Source organism: Tupaia chinensis, unplaced genomic scaffold (assembly GCF_000334495.1).
Source record: "Tupaia chinensis unplaced genomic scaffold, TupChi_1.0 Scaffold000007_1, whole genome shotgun sequence".
NCBI classification, from domain to species: domain Eukaryota; kingdom Metazoa; phylum Chordata; class Mammalia; order Scandentia; family Tupaiidae; genus Tupaia; species Tupaia belangeri.
The window spans coordinates 1075344-1093530 of record NW_006159436.1 but is presented as its reverse complement, the minus strand read 5'-3'; positions in this window follow the sequence as shown (position 1 = coordinate 1093530).

The following is an 18187-nucleotide window of genomic DNA, read 5'->3' as shown; positions in this document are numbered from 1 at the left end:
TCTCTCTCCCTCCCAGTGAGTGCATGCACCCTATGAGAAAACCTAAAAAAAAAAAAAAAAAAAAAGTTCAGCAAATGTGAGCCACTCTTCCTTTTTTTTCTCCTTTTGAGAGGTTTTTGCTGTAGGGCGCGTGCGCTCGCCAGACAGACAGACAGACAGACAGAAAGCGAGAAATCACCCTCCAGGGAGGATGGCCACGCAGCAATCCCTTCTCCTCCATTCTCCTCTTGGGATCTTGGGCATGCATGCACATGTGCCCGGTGTGAGTTTTAAGCCACCGGGTCTGGGACACGAACCACAGTCAACTACATGGGAGTCCAGCGACATAGCCATTACGCTAATTGCTGGTCCCGTGAGCCACTCTTCCTATACAGTTTCAAAGCCACTTTACAATTGCATGTCCCTTGAGCTCTGTGTCTGAATGAATATAGGAAAGAAAATGAATAACAACTTAATTTCTCAGCAAGTAAGGTACTTTTTTCCACTTCTCTCTTCCCAATGTCTTTCTTTTAAATATTTATTTTTGCCATGATCCATGGAAAATATATCTTGAACAATCTTAAATTTGCTGCCCACTTGAGAGTCCATGGAGCTGGCCAAGTTTAGCAAGAGATAACTGAGGAAAGATATACTTAGAAGGCACAGAGTCTGGCTTGGGTAGTAGACACGCTTTCCTGTTGCAAATAACCCATTGGCTTTAAATAGTCTCAAGTATTCAGTCTCACATCTGTAGGACATCTGAAACTAGGATGACAGCTAGAGTCACAAGGAAATGAGCCCCCTTCTATCTCAGATTTTAGGGTCTCTGTGTACTAAAATCCACTGTATTTCCTGTAGAATTGCAAGTTTTTCCAGATGGATTTCCAAAGGTTTGCTCTAGCTTCCAGACACTCACTGTGTCAGTCAGGCCCATCTCTAGTCCTTACATCTGGCTAAAAATCACCAGACTTCATCAGGTCACAAGTTTTCAATTTAGTTTCTTTCTTTTTTTTTTTTTAATTTTTCCAGAGGGCATGTGTTTGATGGGGAGAGAGAGAGACAAAGAGACAGAGAGAGAAGGAGAAAGCATTCTCTTGGGGTGTGTTCACAATTCTTTCTCCATTTCTCTATCCATTTCTCTGCACACACACATGCCTGTCGTGTTTTTCAGACTCAGTTTACTCATTCAAAAAATGGGGAAAGGAGAATTATGAGCTGTGGTTGAGAGATATTTGGTAGTATGCTCAAAGTTATACAGTCACCATTCAGACTCTCAGCCACTGGGTCTGGGATTTGAACCATGCCATCTGTCATATGGGACCTGACTCCCTTAATCACTAGCCATGGTGGGGCAGGCCCTCAGTTTGCTATCTAATCGAAACACTGTGTCAAATCTCTGAAACTCACGCCTCCCTGGTTTGCACCAATGATCAAGCATTAGTCCTTCCAACTCAGCCTGGAGCCATAATTCCATTTTGGCTAACTGAGGGAGTCTAAGAACTAAATGCCTAGCATGGTCCTGGCATATAATAGGTGGTCAATAATCCCCTGCAAATGGACGAATGAGAAACAACATTAAAACACAGAGAAACAATCACAGATAGTATCAGGTACCTCACTGAGCCGCTTCCATATCCTATTTTGCAGAGTCTTCCTTTCTAACTTCAGGCCTTTCTCATTTTATAGATAAGAAAACTGAAGCGGCTCAGTGAGGTACCTGATAACTGAAGAGGTAACTGAAGAGAGAATATGACAATGAACTTATTTTTAATTTGACAGACAGTGAATACACTCACCAGAGAGAGGAGACAGAGACAGAAAGCACTCTCTCATAGGGTCTGGTCACACTGAAATCCTTTCTCCATCCTGTCAGGATTTGGGGCGTGCACACACATACACACCTGGTGTGGTTTTAAAGCCGCTGAATCTGTGATTTATACTGCATGGTCAGTCACGTGAGATCCAGCTCCCTTAACCAACAGACCACAGAGCCACCTGATAATGAATTTAGTATTATACTCAAATGCAAATCTGCCAGATAGCGAAGTCCCTATTCTTTACATCAAATAACGTGCTACTCCCTTCCCCACCAAATGAAACTTCAGCTAACATCAGTTTTCACATTCATATCATGACAACTAAGCTTTTTTTTTTTAAAGCTGGGTTTCCTTGACTTCATCTAGGATCTATATAGAAATAAGTTAAACCTCATCTTCATTGTTTAGAGGTTTATTACAACTATTTTGTGCCAAAGGGGAAAAAAAAATACAGTGCTCTGTGAGGCTGGCCCACTGGGAAGGTGCCAGTTTGCCTCCAGAGACCTCCCTGAGTATGCCAGACAAGCACGTGCCCTTGACCCAGGGCCGACTAAGGCTGGGGTGAATTTTAGTGCCAAGACCTTGTTGCACGTCCTGCCTCTCTGTCTCACTTTCTCTCTCACTCATAAAAGAAATGAATAAACTTTAAAAAAATACTTTTATAGAAAAAGAACAGAATATTAAATATTCAAATACCAAGTCTGACATGAGTGTCTTCAATATTATTTAAATATGTGGCATTTAATAAGTACCTTTTAATTCCATAAAACTAGATACTCAGAGAGATTGTGTAATATAAAGAAGGCAGAATCTTTGCTTCTGTGGAGCATAAAGAAGCCAGATCATAGCCCATGGCCTTAAATATTGAATAAGACAGAGGTTTAGAAGTTATACAGGTGAGAAGACAGGCCATCAACATAAGGAGTAAAGCTATCTAGGTTACATTTTTAAAAATCAATCTAAATTAAAAGAAAGCATGATTTTTATCGAGAATATTGATGAGCCATTAAATACCATCAGCATCAAAGCCTTTTAACTATTGATTTCTGAGGTTTAAAGTTTCATTCGGCATGCTGCAATAAACCTAAAGGCTGATCAATGGCTAAAAGTCAAGCATCTCTAACTGGAGGGAGCATCCTTAGCACTCAGTAAGAGCAAAGATTTGTCTTTTTCCTCCCATGGGGCCCATCCCAGGAAATTTCTGGCAAACTCCTCTGTCCTAGAGCAGAAGCGTTTGGAGAGCTGAGCACCAGCATGATTGGCCAGAGCCTGGGCTCTCCGCATTGTGCTCAGCCTACATTTGCTCAGAGCCAGCCTTCTGAGAGCACAAGGGGAGTGGGGGGAGTGTACAGACAGCGGACACAGCCTAAGCCCACAGTGACAGAGCCTGACACCAAGGCACACGCCTCACTTCTAGAACTAGGCTCACTTCCAGCCAGGAGCAAAGGCACCCCTCCTCCCATCAGTGTTCTTGGACTGTTCTCGGAGACGTTGCAGCACACGTTGCGACTTTAGGTTATTTCAGTGTGTTCCTACAAGGTCAGTAGGATTGGCAGAGCAGTCGGCAAGTGGGCAACTAATGGAAATTAGAACCAGGGGTGGTTGGGTACACCCATAAAGCTGCTCGGATATTGGTGAACCAAAAGGCAACATCCATCTGAAAAATAAGAGCTTTCGCAATCCCATCCATTGTGTTCACACGCTCAGTGTTCACATCAATGTTTGCTCATGCTATCTGCTTTATTTCAGGCTGTGCACACTCATAAAGATATCCGGGGGCCAGCAGGTAGTTTGGTGGTTAAGGTGCTGGACTCCTACATGGCCGATTGTGGTTCAGGTCCCAGATTTGGCAACTTGCTTTCTCACTTTAAATCTCTCTCTCATCTTTCTCTCTCTCTCTCTCTCTCTGTATCTCTCTCTCTCTCTCTCTCTCTCTCTTTCTCTCCCTCCTTCCCTCCCTTCTTCCCTCCCTCCCTCCCTCCCTCCCTGGCAAGCATGAATGCCCTATAGCAAATTAAAAATAATAATAAAAATTAAAATTATTATTTACTGTTATTATTATTTGTACATTCAATCGCTATACATCCTTTAGATTGTAAAGAGACTTTACCCAGCATGAAATACACCTCAGTCCAGCCCAGTTGAGAATACTATGCACATCCTCATCAACAGATAATAAACCGTATCTGTGTCCCACAAATGTCTTACCTCTTTGTATTTTTCCCAAATTTCCTTTCTCTCGCTCTTCCCCTCCCACACTCTCCTTCCACTTTGTCTCTAGTGGCCGTAACAACTTTTAATGCTTATAAACAAATAACTCTTTTTTAAAAAGATACCCTGAAAAGTGATGTACTCTTCTAAAGAATGACACATTACAGAGGACAGAGATGTAGAAGAGTGACATGGAAAAAGCCCTATATACAACGAAGAGCCTGAAGTCAAGGAGGACTGAAGATCATGTCAACTCCTAGACTGTCCCTGTTAACAGATCCTTGTCACTGATCAGCTATGTTAATTCCAGAAAAATACAAATCACGACTGATAAACTCAGAACTGTGAATCAACATGAAATCCTTAGATTTTTTTGTGTGTATTTGGCTATATTGTTTTTATACGCCACGTAGAAATCACAACTAATAGGGGACAAAGGTGGAAGGGACCAGAAATAAGTTATGAAAAACCACCTAGACTGAGATATATTGAAATGGTTTTGGGGGACCAGCAGTTAACGTAATGGCTATGTCGCTGGACTCCCATGTAGTCGACTGTGGTTCGAGTCCTGGACCCGGTGGCTTAGAACTCATGTCGGGCGCGTGTGCGTGCGTGCCCAAGATCCCGAGAGGAGAATGGAGGAGAAGGGATTGCGACATGGCCATCCTCCCTGGGGGGTGATTTCTCGCTTTCTATCTCTCTGTCTCTGTCTGTCTAGCGAGCGCATGCGCCCTGTAGCAAAAACCTCTCCAAAAAAAAGGAAAAAAAAAAAAAAGAAAGAAATGGTTTTTGTCTTCTTGTGCATAAACTCATACACATCCAAGCGTTGCCAACATCTGCAGGGCCACACTTCTTCGGGAACATGCCCATATACAGGGACATCTCATCTTTCTGAACTTCTGAAACAATTGCCATCTTTCCTGTATCACACACTCTTACATGCTAACCTTGGCTGATTGTAACTTTTATGCAAGTTAATCCCTTCCTGGAAGGACTTGCCGCCTACTTGAGAAGATTACAAATGCTTTTGTTCTTTTGAAGTCAACACAGCCTCCAGTGCAATTGTGCATGTGGTGGGAATGCTGCAGGCACCCACTGATCTCTGTGTGCTGTGCAGTATAGTGCAGCAGTCAGAATTTAGATCAGCGACTATTTCCATGGCCTGAACTCCCACCGTCATATTTCTAAGTTTGGGAACTGTTGAGAGACAAGAGCTGTATGGTCGAAGATGAAGTTGTGAGCTTCATTACGAATCAAAGGTGTTTTGGAGGAAGTGGCTTGGACAGACAGTCTCAGCTGGCTTCCCAACACCTGCCTTTGGAATTGGACAAACTGGTCCGGGGTCACTATGGCCACTAGCTGGACCCTTAGTGTAGTCTGCTTACAGAATGTGCCGTTTTGTGGGCAGAAAAATCTGGAAATGAGCTGATGTAGAGGAGTTAACTAAACAGCACTGCCTCTTTGCCAAATCACTAAGCAGATAACCCACTTCTCCCACAGGGAGGAGTTAGTAAGAGGCTTCAAAACAAAGATCACAGTTCTACCTCCGTGGGACTGGCAGCTCCTTTCTCTCTGAGACCAGTAGGCCACCTTCCCATCTAAATTCCACAGATGCCTGATGTTTCTCCCCTTCAACGTTAATCTACTGTCCTGTGAGGATCATTTATATTTATTATGTGCCAAATCCCACACCCAACACATAATTCAAGATAACCCCCTCATAAATTCTATGTATAGGATTTATATATCCCAGATGGGTAGAAGTTTTGATCTTTAGAACTGAGCAGATTGTTATAATTCACAAAATGCCCTGAGATGCCCATAGCTCTGTTCCTCATATTTCTTCTGGAGCCTCCCATGTGCTGAAAGATTATGGAGCAAAGACAGAGAAATAAATACTAAGCTCGAAGAATTTGTTACACAGATGTTGACAAACGTTTTTGGATATGTGTGATTTATTCCATAAAAATGTCCTTTCTGGCTCTTTTCAACCAAATAAGATGTGTAAGCTTGGGAAAGATCCATTTTTGTTTGTTTGTTTGTTTGTTTTTGGTTTTTCAATAGGGCACACACACTCACCAGAGACAGAGAGAGACATGAGACCGAGAGAAAGAGAGAGAGAAAGTAAGAAATCATGCCCGCAGAGGGACAGCCACACCATAATCCCTTCTCCTTCACCTCTGCTCAAGACTTTGACCACACACACACACACACACACACAAACACACACACGCCCAGCATATTTTTCAAGCTGCCAGGTCTAGGCCGACTGTGCAGCTGACCATGTGGGATCTAGTGCCTTCCCCATCATGCCACCTGCCACCTGTTGGCCCAGAGATCTGCTTTTAAGACTTCTTGGGAGTAACAAAAATGGGCAGCATACAGGGGTACTCTCCTAAAGGAATCTGGCTCTTTAAAGCTTAATCTTGAGTGAGGGGCCAATCTAAGATACCTCGATTAAAGTGATAAATGCATGATTAGAGCCCTTCATATGTTAGAAATGGTCACATTACAGGCTCTCAGAGAGTGAGTAAGAAAGGCAAATAAGACTAGTTGCTATCATAGACAACTCCTAAATCTCAGTGCCAACCTAACACACTAAACATTTGTTTATAGTCATGGCACAGCCCACTAGGGTCGAGGAGGGTTTGGCTCTTTTTTTTTTAGAGGTTTTTGCTATAGGGCGCGTGCGCTCGCCAGACAGACAGAGAGAGACAGAGAGACAGAAAGCGAGAAATCACCCCCAAGAGGGGATGGTCACGCCGCAATCCCTTCTCCTTTGTTCTCCTCTCGGGATCTTGGGCACGCATGCAAACGCGCCCCACGTGAGTTTTAAGCCACCGGGTCCGGGACGCAAACCGTGGTCGACTACATAGGAGTCCAGCAACATAGCCATTACGCTAACTGCTGGTCCCTTGTTTCTTCTTTTTTTTTTTTTTTTAAGATGGTGTTTTGCTCCTTGTTAGGCCTGAACTCTTTCCATTCTGCCCAAATACAAGAAAAGAGTGAGGAAGGGGTGTGGTTTGGTTTGGTTTTCAAAGATCCAGGCCTACAGATGGCATAGCTATCACTCGTGTACATGCCCTGTGAGCAGAATTCACGTGCATGCCACATCTGACTGTGAGAAGGACTGGAAATGCCATCCACAGAGTCCCCAGGAAGGACAGGGCAGGAGTCTCAGCAACTGCAAATAGTCTTTTGCCACAAGAGCTTAAAAACAGCCAGGACCAAAGAAGCCAGTCAGAAAAGACCACCTATTCTATGATTTGATTTATCTAACTATCTGGAACAAATTAATTTATAGATTCTGAAGTCGATTAGTGGTTGCTTAGAGCCAGGAGGAGTTTAGGATACAGGTTTCTTTCTGAGATGATGAAAGCGTTCGAAAATAGTCTGTGGGGATTCACACCATACATATGTGAACCATTGACTGGACAGTGCCAGTGGGTGGATTGAATGGTATATGAACTCTATCTCAATAAAGCTGTTAAAATAAATGAACAAACAGGACCAGCAGTAGGCAGGAACTCTCTGCACTATCTCAGTGGCTTTTCTGTAAATACTCTACTATAAAATAAAAATGTATTTTAGTGGCACAACAGTAAAATAATAATCTGTGAGGGTGACCCACATGAGAGGGGTCTAGATCCACATTCGGAGACCTCTGAGTACACCAGCATGTTCAGACCCATGATCCAGTGCTGGCTGGCATGGGTGACTGCAGTATAAAGACCCTCAGAGCTGCAGGGCTGCTGTCTCTCTCTCTCTCTCTCTCTCTCTCTCTCTCTCGTCACTGTCTCTCTAAATCATGGAAGAGATGAATTTTTAAAATTATTATCATTTCAAGAGAAAAAAAGCATCAACTAGAGAACGCGTATGTGTGATTCCATTTACATTAAGTTCTTAAACATAGAAAACTAATCTATGAGCCCAGAAAGCAGGTCAGTGGTTGTCTGGAGTTGGGGGTTGAGGGGTGATAATTGCCTAGAAAGAAACATGAGCTTTTTAGGACGATGGGGTCATTTCAGGTTTGAATCAGGGTATGTACATTTGTCAAAATTCATTGTGACGAACACTCACGGCTTATACATTTGACTGAATAGAACAGCGTGAACGTGAGAAATAGGGCTAAGGGAAGGAGAGCGGCAACGATGCCCTCCTGTTTGCTTGGGGAGGACGGGGCTCATGGTGCACATATGCCAGTCGTCTCCATCCCATCCTGCCAGTGGCCTTCCCAAGTCGCCAAGCTACAGAACCCTGGAAAATTAGCTCTGTCCATGTCTTCTAAAGACAAGTCCACAGGACCAGCAGTTGGCGTAATGGTGCTGTCGCTAGTATAAAGACCCTCAGAGCTGCGGGGGTGCTGTCTCTCTCTCTCTCTCTCTCTCTCTCTCTCTCTCTCTCTCGTCACTGTCTCTCTAAATCATGGAAGAGATGAATTTTTAAAATTATTATCATTTCAAGAGAAAAAAAGCATCAACTAGAGAACGCGTATGTGTGATTCCATTTACATTAAGTTCTTAAACATAGAAAACTAATCTATGAGCCCAGAAAGCAGGTCAGTGGTTGTCTGGAGTTGGGGGTTGAGGGGTGATAATTGCCTAGAAAGAAACATGAGCTTTTTAGGACGATGGGGTCATTTCAGGTTTGAATCAGGGTATGTACATTTGTCAAAATTCATTGTGACGAACACTCACGGCTTATACATTTGACTGAATAGAACAGCGTGAACGTGAGAAATAGGGCTAAGGGAAGGAGAGCGGCAACGATGCCCTCCTGTTTGCTTGGGGAGGACGGGGCTCATGGTGCACATATGCCAGTCGTCTCCATCCCATCCTGCCAGTGGCCTTCCCAAGTCGCCAAGCTACAGAACCCTGGAAAATTAGCTCTGTCCATGTCTTCTAAAGACAAGTCCACAGGACCAGCAGTTGGCGTAATGGTGCTGTCGCTAGACTCCCACTTAGTCGACTGCGGTTCAACTCCCATGTAGTCGACTGCAGTTTGAGTCCCAGACCCGGTGGCTTAAACTCACACCGGGCGCGTGTGCGTGCGTGCCCAAGATCCCGAGAGGAGAATGGAGGAGAAGGGACTGTGGCGTGGCCATCCCCCCCTGGGGGGGTGATTTCTCGCTTTTTGTCTCTCTGTCTCTCTCTGTCTTTCTGGTGAGTACACATGCCCTACAGCACAAACTTCTCAAAATAAATAAATAAATAAAAAGACAACTGCACAAAGAGCAGGTCAATATATTCCACGTTCCAGTAAAATAAATAAATAAATAACCTCTAACCCAGACATGTCTTGGATCACATTTTTTTCCTTAAGTTATATAAAGCTTCTGCAAACAGGAAATAAAACACATTGAAGGCATTGCAGAAAGAATCCAAAATAGACTAACATGTAAATGAAGACTATGAGAAGAAGACAGAAGTTGGTTTTTTTTTTTTTTTTTCCAGTTCCAAAATTACATCGGCCAAAACCCAGGAAAGGAGGAAATGAGAATGCTGGGATGGAATGGCAATCAAAGGCAAGGCAGGCAGAGCATTCAAAGCGTCGTGCGCACGCTGGGGAAGGGAGAAGCCACGCACATCTGCGCGTGAGCTTACGGTAAGCCACCAGCTCAAAGGGGACTTGAATGACTCTTGAGCCTGGTGTCTCACACGGGACCAGGGATGGGATCAGACGTGCGTGCAGAACCCAGCCCTGGGTTAGATTCCTGGAGCAGGTTTTGTGTCTTCGTTTTTGATTTTAAGACTTACACTTTGGTAGGATATAAGCAATCTGCAACCTGTTAATAAACCTTGCATCGTCTTCTAATGGTAAACGGGACTTCATTTTGTTAGTTGGCACAATATACATGTGCGGTAGCTAATGCTTAGACGCAGCCGTAGATTCTGTTATAAGAGCAAACTAACTCGTGTATGTAGGCGTGCATAGAACTGCTTAGAACTGCTGCTTAGGAACTGTGCCCTCTACAAGATGTAACTTCCCGTCTGCCACTGTGACTGTGAGGTTCTCTGCATCTCTTAACATTTTGACTTTTTGTATATTTCAAATCTGCATGGTCAGGGACATTGAAAAAATCATGATTACATCTTTGACAACAGTCAGTTTCACCAAACTCTTTTTCCTCCTCTGATGCTTTTCCCGCAGATATTGTTTTTACCAGCTGTCATTATTGCCGTGCCTGGCTGTCTTTCGACCAGAAATTGCCTGCTCCTTTTATCTTGAATGTACTTGAACTGTTTTGTTCTAGTTGCGTTCTCCTGAAACCACACAGGACTGCATTTTAGTGGCGGCAGTGGTGAGTTTCTGAGGTTGCTTGGTTGGGGCCTTTTATTTGGGGAGAGAGGGGTCTTGGTGCTCCAACTTAACAATAATAATTTCAGCCCACAGAAACAGTGACCCCTGGTCACACCCTGGGCCTTGTCATGACCTGTAACTGCTTGGCCTTAACATCTCATGCTTTAAACGTCTCTATCTCTGTCTCTGGATTTTTTTTTTCATTTTGTTTTGTTTTTAAAGGTTTTTGCCTTCGGGCACGTGCACTCACCAGAGGGAGAAAGAGAGGCAGTGAGAGGGAAAGTGAGACATCACCTCCCAGGGGGAATGGCCACACAACCATCCCTGCTCCTCCATTCTCCTCCCGGGATCTTGGGCATGCACGCACACACATGCCTGGCATGATGTTCAAGCCACCAGGTCCAGGACTCAAACCATGGTCGGCCATGTGGGAGTCCAGCAAAGTAACCCCTACACCATCTGCTGGCCCCTCTCCTTTTTTAAACAACACTCCAATGCCTCATTCTCATCATCAAGTGCACAGTCTCTCCTCCTTGCCACCCCACTCACCTTCCCCATCTCCCACGGTTGGAGACACTTGGGAAATCCAAATCTAGTAAAACCCACTCTCCATGTAGTCATCACTGACACCCAAGCAGCTAACCACAGGTGACCATGGAGCATCACTGACCTGACATCTGTCTCTATCAGGCCTTCTCCTAAGTCTTTTGAGGCCTTACATATTTTTAATGCAATCAAGCATTTATTTCCACATTTGTGTCATATACAGTGAGCAAGTCACACTGATATAAACAGGGTCTTGCATCTTTTACTTCATGGGCATGACCCAGAGTCGTCTGTTCTTCACTTGGTGGTGTAAGGGACTTGGGACATGACAGAACACAAACGCACCCTGACGTTGGCAGCATCTCACCCACTTGCTGATTTTCTGTGAGGCTCTCTCCGAGCTCAGTGCAAAGCCACGTCACTCACAAGTGCATGGGCTCCAGGCAGCCTGTCCACATTACAGTCTGTGATACTTCCAAAGAAATCAGACCAAAAATGCAGACGTAGTTACAGTGCAGGACAATAATGCCAGTGCTTATAGTTCAGGTTCTCCCATAGATATTCCCAGACTATAAAAGAGCATAGGGATGGATTTTCATAGAAAGTGTCTGGTAGAAAGCGGAAGGCCTCTTTATAAGATTCACAGCCCCTTTTAAAGAGGCCTTACATTTTCCACCCGGCGTTTTCTCTGAAAATCCAACCCTATGTTCTTTTATATTCCAGGAACATATCAAATTTTCTGCTTCCCTGGTAGGGAATCTTTTCCCGCATCCAAAGACTTAGTCTTTTCAGCAACTTTACCAATTACTTCAAGGACCAGAGGGTGGTAGAGCCACACGTGCAAGCTCTCTTTCTTAATTCAGTCTTCCATCCAAGTCATATGATTGCTGAGGGAAACTCGGAACAAACCAGACGCTTTCCAATCTAGTGAAAGAGGATGACGTCAGGACTGAGCAGACCAAGCTGAGCCAAGGAATGAGGGCTGTCTGAGAGATTGGCTTCATCCCCCTGAGCCCCCTTTGATAACAGAATCAAAGAGAATTCAATATAGGAAAAGAATCAATGAGAAGCCAGCAGGTGGAGTGGTAGTTAAGGCACTGGACTCTCACAGGGCCAACTGCAGTTAGAGTCCCAGATCTAGCAGCTTGAAAATCACGCCAGGTGTATGCATGCACGCTCACAATCCCAGGAGGGGAATGAAGGAAGAAGGATTGTGGTGTGGCCATCCCCCCAGGGGGGTGATTTTTCAATTTCCTTCTCTCTGTCTCTCTCCAGTAAGTGCACACTCCCTATGGCAAAAAGCTTTTTAAAAAGGGGAAAGGAAAATAACCAGCAAGGCCCCACCTCTATTCCCCCATGAGAGAACATGCTCTAATAGCAAAAAGTGCACTGTTGTCCCCAGAGAAAAAGGAAAAGTAACTAGACCTCTGATGAAAAATAGAGCAGAAAAACGCATTACCCAGACACACTAGGAAACTTTCTTTTTTTGAATGATCGGTCCCTGGAATAAACATTAAATTTTAAATGTCTTACTATTTTACTTGGTTCTACTACCTCAAACTCTATCTGCTGAACAGATCAAATTCATCCTTTATTACGGGCCTAATGGAATTTTGACATCGACATCCTGATCCGTTTTTGGCCCTTACCTTATAAAACTTCATGTCTATCAGATCCCTTAATGGACAAAGAAGATTATTAAAACTCCAGGCATTTCTACAGCCAAGGTCTGGAAAATTGCAGAGCACATTTTTTAGATTTAATGATGACCAGTATTTTACAAGCTGATTCCTAATTGGATCTAATTGGTCTGAGAAACCCCAAGCCAGCTGAAGGCCTTTTGAACCTGCCTTTGTAATTCATGGTGTAGGAAGCCAAGGTCCAAACCCAGGGGACATTTTTAGTAGCAAGGGAAAAAGAAAAATCGCATCTCCCTGCTGAAGAAGAGTCACTATTCCAAGGAGGCAGGATGGAGTCTGAGAGGCAGTCTCTACAGCTTTGGTCAGGTGAATCTCCAAACAGAAAAGGGCATGAGAACATTCTCCAGCACGACAGTCCTTCAGGTAGCTGGAACAAAGGTGGTGTGGTTTGTATGACCACAGAAGTGCTACAAAGTGGTGGTACGGAAAAGATCGTGAGTCTGAGATGCATGGTGGTTCCAGGTGTAGCCTCACCATTTATTTCATAGACAGAGTGACTGCAAGTTGGGGACCGTTACAGTAGGTTGTCATCAGCTTTGAGGGGAGACCCGCATCCACACCAGTTCGGCTCCTCGTTAGTCATGTGACCTCACACAAGACACCTCACCCCTCTGAGCTTCAGTAAACACAGAGCAATACTCACCCTGCAGAGTCGTTCAATGAGATCGTAACTGCACATCGCAGACTGGCCACAGTGGCGCAGTGGTGGCATGCCACTCAGCAATGCTGGATCCATGTGGAAGATCAGGGGTTCAGATCTCAGGTCAGCCTGTGCACACTGAGTGTGTGCACCCATCATCCTGGCTGGCTGGGAAGGCTGTGGGGTGGATCATGGCTCGAAACCCTACTGAGTGTGCCTGTCTGTCTCTCTCTCTCCCCCATGGAAGAAATGATGAACATTTTCAAAATAAAAATCGCAAGTCTCTAGTACATAGCATGTGCCAAATAAATCATGTGCTAAAAAAGTAAAAACTCTTATGTTGACAAAATGATCCTTCCTAAGGACTTGTCCACATTTCTGACCACTTTTTCAGGTTTTTCCATTACTTGAAACAAAGTGACAAAAGCAAGGGACTTGAAATATAGCTTTGCACACAGTAGGAGATACCTGTTAGCTTGGTTTAGCTTAACTGTATCCTCAACCCTGACTAAACTACCTTTATCACCCCAAGACACAGCGGACTCTTAGAAGCTCCCAGAAAGACAAAACTGATTCTGACACTTCCAAAACAAATGCAGACATGGGAAGTTAAGGCAGACGAGGTTGGCAACAGTACAGTTAACCAAGCAGACCACTGTGTGGGTCCAGAGTAGTGAAGCGTAATTAGTGTCCTGGGCACATGGGTAAGGGTTAGCACCATCTGGGTGTAAGTCACTGCTTTAGGACTTTCCTATAACCTACTTGAAAAAAACTCTTTAATTGTATTTATTATTTTTTTTAAATTTGATACAGGGCACATGCACTCACAGAGAAAGACAGAGACAGAGACAGAAGGAAAGTGAGAAAGCAAACTGCCAGGTCTGGGATTCAAACCGTGGCTGGTCATGTGGGAGTCCAGCACTCCAACCACTACTCCACCTGCTGACCTCAAGTCTACTTTTTAAAAAAATTTTTATTTATTTATATCTTACATGCGTGAGAGAGACAGAGAGAGTAAAGATGCAGAGAGACAGCACCCCAATAGGCTTTTTTTTTTTTTTTTTTTTGGCTCTTGATGCCACAATCTACGGTCAGTCTCAGCAAGCCGAGGATCATGGGTACTCTCATGTCAGGCATACTCAGGGAAGTTTCCTCACGTGAATCCAGAACCTTCCCAGGTGAGTCAGCCTCACAGAGCATCCCATTTTACCACTGCACCACCATCCAGCCCCTCCCATATTCCACTTTAATTCAGACTTCTCGGTACCCTCTAGAAGGCCTAAGAGTTTCTAAAAGTATCTCAAGAAAGGAGTAATTTTTGATCACTCCACGGGTCAGTCAAGAAATCTGACGGCCTCTTACTTTGGATGGCTCCTATTTTACTGAGTCTTGGGAGTAAATTGCGCATTTAAGGTGAGGCATTTCTCACATTTCGACCGAAATAGCAGACACATGGTACCACCGTGGTCACCAATTTCAACTGAATATGTTTATAACCACATCCTATAGGTCACTGCGATGGAGGTCATGGAGAAATCCAAGTAAGGTCACTTGTTTCTCTTTACCTAGTCTGGTCAACTGAGTTGAGCTGAAAACGAAAGCCTTGATTTCTTACAAAACTCCACCCAAAAGCAATTAATGGAGACACTTAACTTTGTATAACTTTTGCTCTTTCATGAAAGTGTAGGTTTGAGAGCCACATGAAAATGAAATAGAAAGCCACCCCAAAGACTCATCAGCTGTGCTTTGATGTCCCTGCAGGTAGTTAGAAACTCAGGCCAGGTGGATCTTGCCCTGGTGGCAACACAGGTGTAGGTAGTTTCATGAGGCTCTCAGAGGACTGGGAGCTCAGCTTACAAGCACTGCAATTCACACCTGCTGTCCAGCCATCAGAAAGCAAGGTTTGGAGGCCAGCAGGTGGTATAGTGGTAATAGTCAACCACGATTCGACCACGTAGTAGTCGACCATGATTCAAGTCCCGGACCTGGCCAGCTTGAAACACACACCAGGCATGTGTGCATGTGTGCCCAAAATCCTGAGAAGAGAATGGAGGAGAAGGGATTGCGGCGTGGCCATCCCCCCTGGGGGGTGATTTCTCACTTTCTGTCTCTCTGTCTCTGTCTTTCTGGTGAGTGCACGTGCCCTATAGCAAAAAATCTCTTTCAAAAAATTGGGACCTGCAGTTAGTGTATTGGCTATGTTCCTGGACTCCCATATAGTCGACCATGGTTCCAGTCCTGGACTCGGTGGCTTAAACCGGTCACATGTGCATGTTTGCCCAAGATCCGGAGAGGAGAATGGAGGAGAAGGGATTGCGGCGTGGCCATCCCCCCTGAGGGGAGATTTCTCACTTTCTGTCTCTCTGTCTCTCTCTGTCTTTCTGGTGAGTGCACACGCCCTATAGCAAAAACCTCTCTGAAGGAAAAAAAAAAAAAATAGGGTTCACTCTGCCCAGAAAGAGACTATGGGAGGATTATTCCCCTCTTTCTTCCTGAATTGAAAGTACAGCTCAGCAGTGGCCAAACATCTGCTTGAGTTCAGAGTGACCTTTTGCAACATTTACCCTATTTTGCCTCAAAATAAGGAAAGGTAGTAAAATATAGAGAGTAGAACAGAGAGCTAAATGTAGGCTATTCCAAGGACGTTAAAATAGACATAAGTGTCCCTTTTTGATGAGAAGTACTGACATCAGATAGTGGTTATGGCTTTTAATATATGGCTTCTTAATACTCAGTTAAATGGAAAGTTGGCAAACATATGTTAGATTCTTCTTCCTCTCTCCTTTTTATTTTTTTTTTCAATTTTTGCTGGTCCTTAAAATACAGCAGTCTGGAACATCTGGAGGAAGGAAAATAGCACGATGTCTGTGCTCTAAACCAGCTGTGAGATCTCAAGCAACTCACTCAGATTCTTTGCTATTTAGTTTCCTCTTCAGGAAACTGGGGGAGGTGAGGCAAGTAACCCTGTCAAAGGTAGCATGAACCCAGGCAAGCCTCGGGGTCTCCTGGGTGTCACACGCGTGATAAACGGTCACAAAAGACAGACTTGTTTACCAGTGGAAGCGAACTGAGTAAATTTCACATAGGCATAACACTCTGTAGCCTAGAACAGGTCACAATATACAAGTGTCGGGATTTTTTTTTTTCCCTATTCTTTTTTCTTTTTAACAGTGCCCGCCACAGCCCTCAACCCTTACCCCACTTCGTTGTCCCTCGTCTTCTTATTTCTTACATGTGTAAAGTGGAGACATTGGCACGAAAAGCAGCCTGAGCCCTGAACTGCAGGCCTGTCCTAACCTTCCTGGCAGTCGGGGTCTCTCACCCTGGGTTTCACTGGGGGGAGCTTGTGATTAATGCCCCCCAGTGGAGCAGCACACAGCACGCTGGCCAGCTCCCCTCTCTGCAGCCATAAATCTAATGAGGTAAAGAGCACCAGGCAGCCAACAACCCCCTCTTTGAACGAGTTGGAGTGTCAAGACAAGATCTCTGGGAATCTTGTGGGCTCAGTCCTGGCCTCAGCTTTTTATTCCAATCAACTATCTAGAGAGTCATAACAAAAATTTCACTTCTAAAAGTGCTTAATACATACCTTAGGCTTTCAGCTTCTCAGATACAAGGGTTCACATTAAAGTTTAAAATCTTTTGGCTCTCCAAGGCACATTTTCCTTAAGCACAGCCCAGGGAACAAGATGCAATGGGTTCAAATCCTATCTCTGCTGCTCACCAGCCATGCAACCCTGGGCAATTTATGGAAGCCATTTACGAGTCAGAGAGTCTCATCAATAAGATGAGATACGCCAATAGTTTATCGTAAGTCTTCAATGAGATCATACAAGGACAGCACTTAACAGGATAGCACTTAACACAGTGTTGGCATGGAGGAGGTGCTCTGATATGTATATTACTGCTATTGCTATCCAAGTGTTTGTCTATTAAAGTAGCTCTCAAAATTTTGGTCTTGGAATCTCTTTATACTTCTAAAATATGAGGGTCATGGGCAAGCCAGTGGCATGATAGTTAAAGCAACTGAATCCCACATGGCAACTGCATAGTTGGAGTTCCAGACCAGTGGCTTGAGAAACTCACCGGGCACACATACATGCATGCTCAAAATCTCAAAGGAGGGAAAGAAAGATGGAGACGAGACTGCAGCATAGCCATCCCCTAGGAGGGGGTGCATTCTCATTTTCCCTCTCTCTATCTCTCTGTTTCTCTCCAGTGAGCACACATGCCCTCTGGCAAATTAAAAAAACATATTAAAAGAACTGAGGACCCCAAAACCTTTGCACATGAGGAGTATATCTATTAACACTTATTATATGTGATGTTTTAAATGCAAAATAACCAATGATGCCTAAAATACAGGAATATAGAAGCACACCATCCATTAGCTGTCAGAACAATGACATCATCACCCATCCTCTACTCACTGGAAGAGTCCACTATGCACTCTGAGAGAATGAGAGTGAGAAAGGTAAGCAACAGCTTAGCATGATAGCTTTAACCTCACAGACCCCAGATCACATTGAAAACCATGGTCCTGTTCTGTTCTTTTGGTCAGCAGTAGCATACTTTTCCATGCCCATTCTGCACACTGTCTTGTTCCTTTAGAGTCCATCACATGAAGAACAAAGTCTTATTTCAATAAGGTATTTCACTTTGGTGTCAAGAGTTCTCCTTGATATTATAATCCATGTAATAAGATCTTAAATCTGGGACCAGCAGATGGTTTAATGGTTATGTTGCTAGAGTCCTACGTAGTTGACCACGGTTCGAATCTCAGACTTGACACTTAAAACTCACACCAGATGTGTGTGCATACATGCCCAAAATCTCGAGAGGAGAATGGATAAGAAGGGACTGAGGCATGGCCATCCCCCCTGGGGGGATGATTTCTCCTTTTGTGTGTCTCTGTCTTTCTCTCTCCAGAACGAGAGACAAAGCACACACCCTATAGCAAAAATCTCTCTCTAAAAAAAAAAATTATATATATA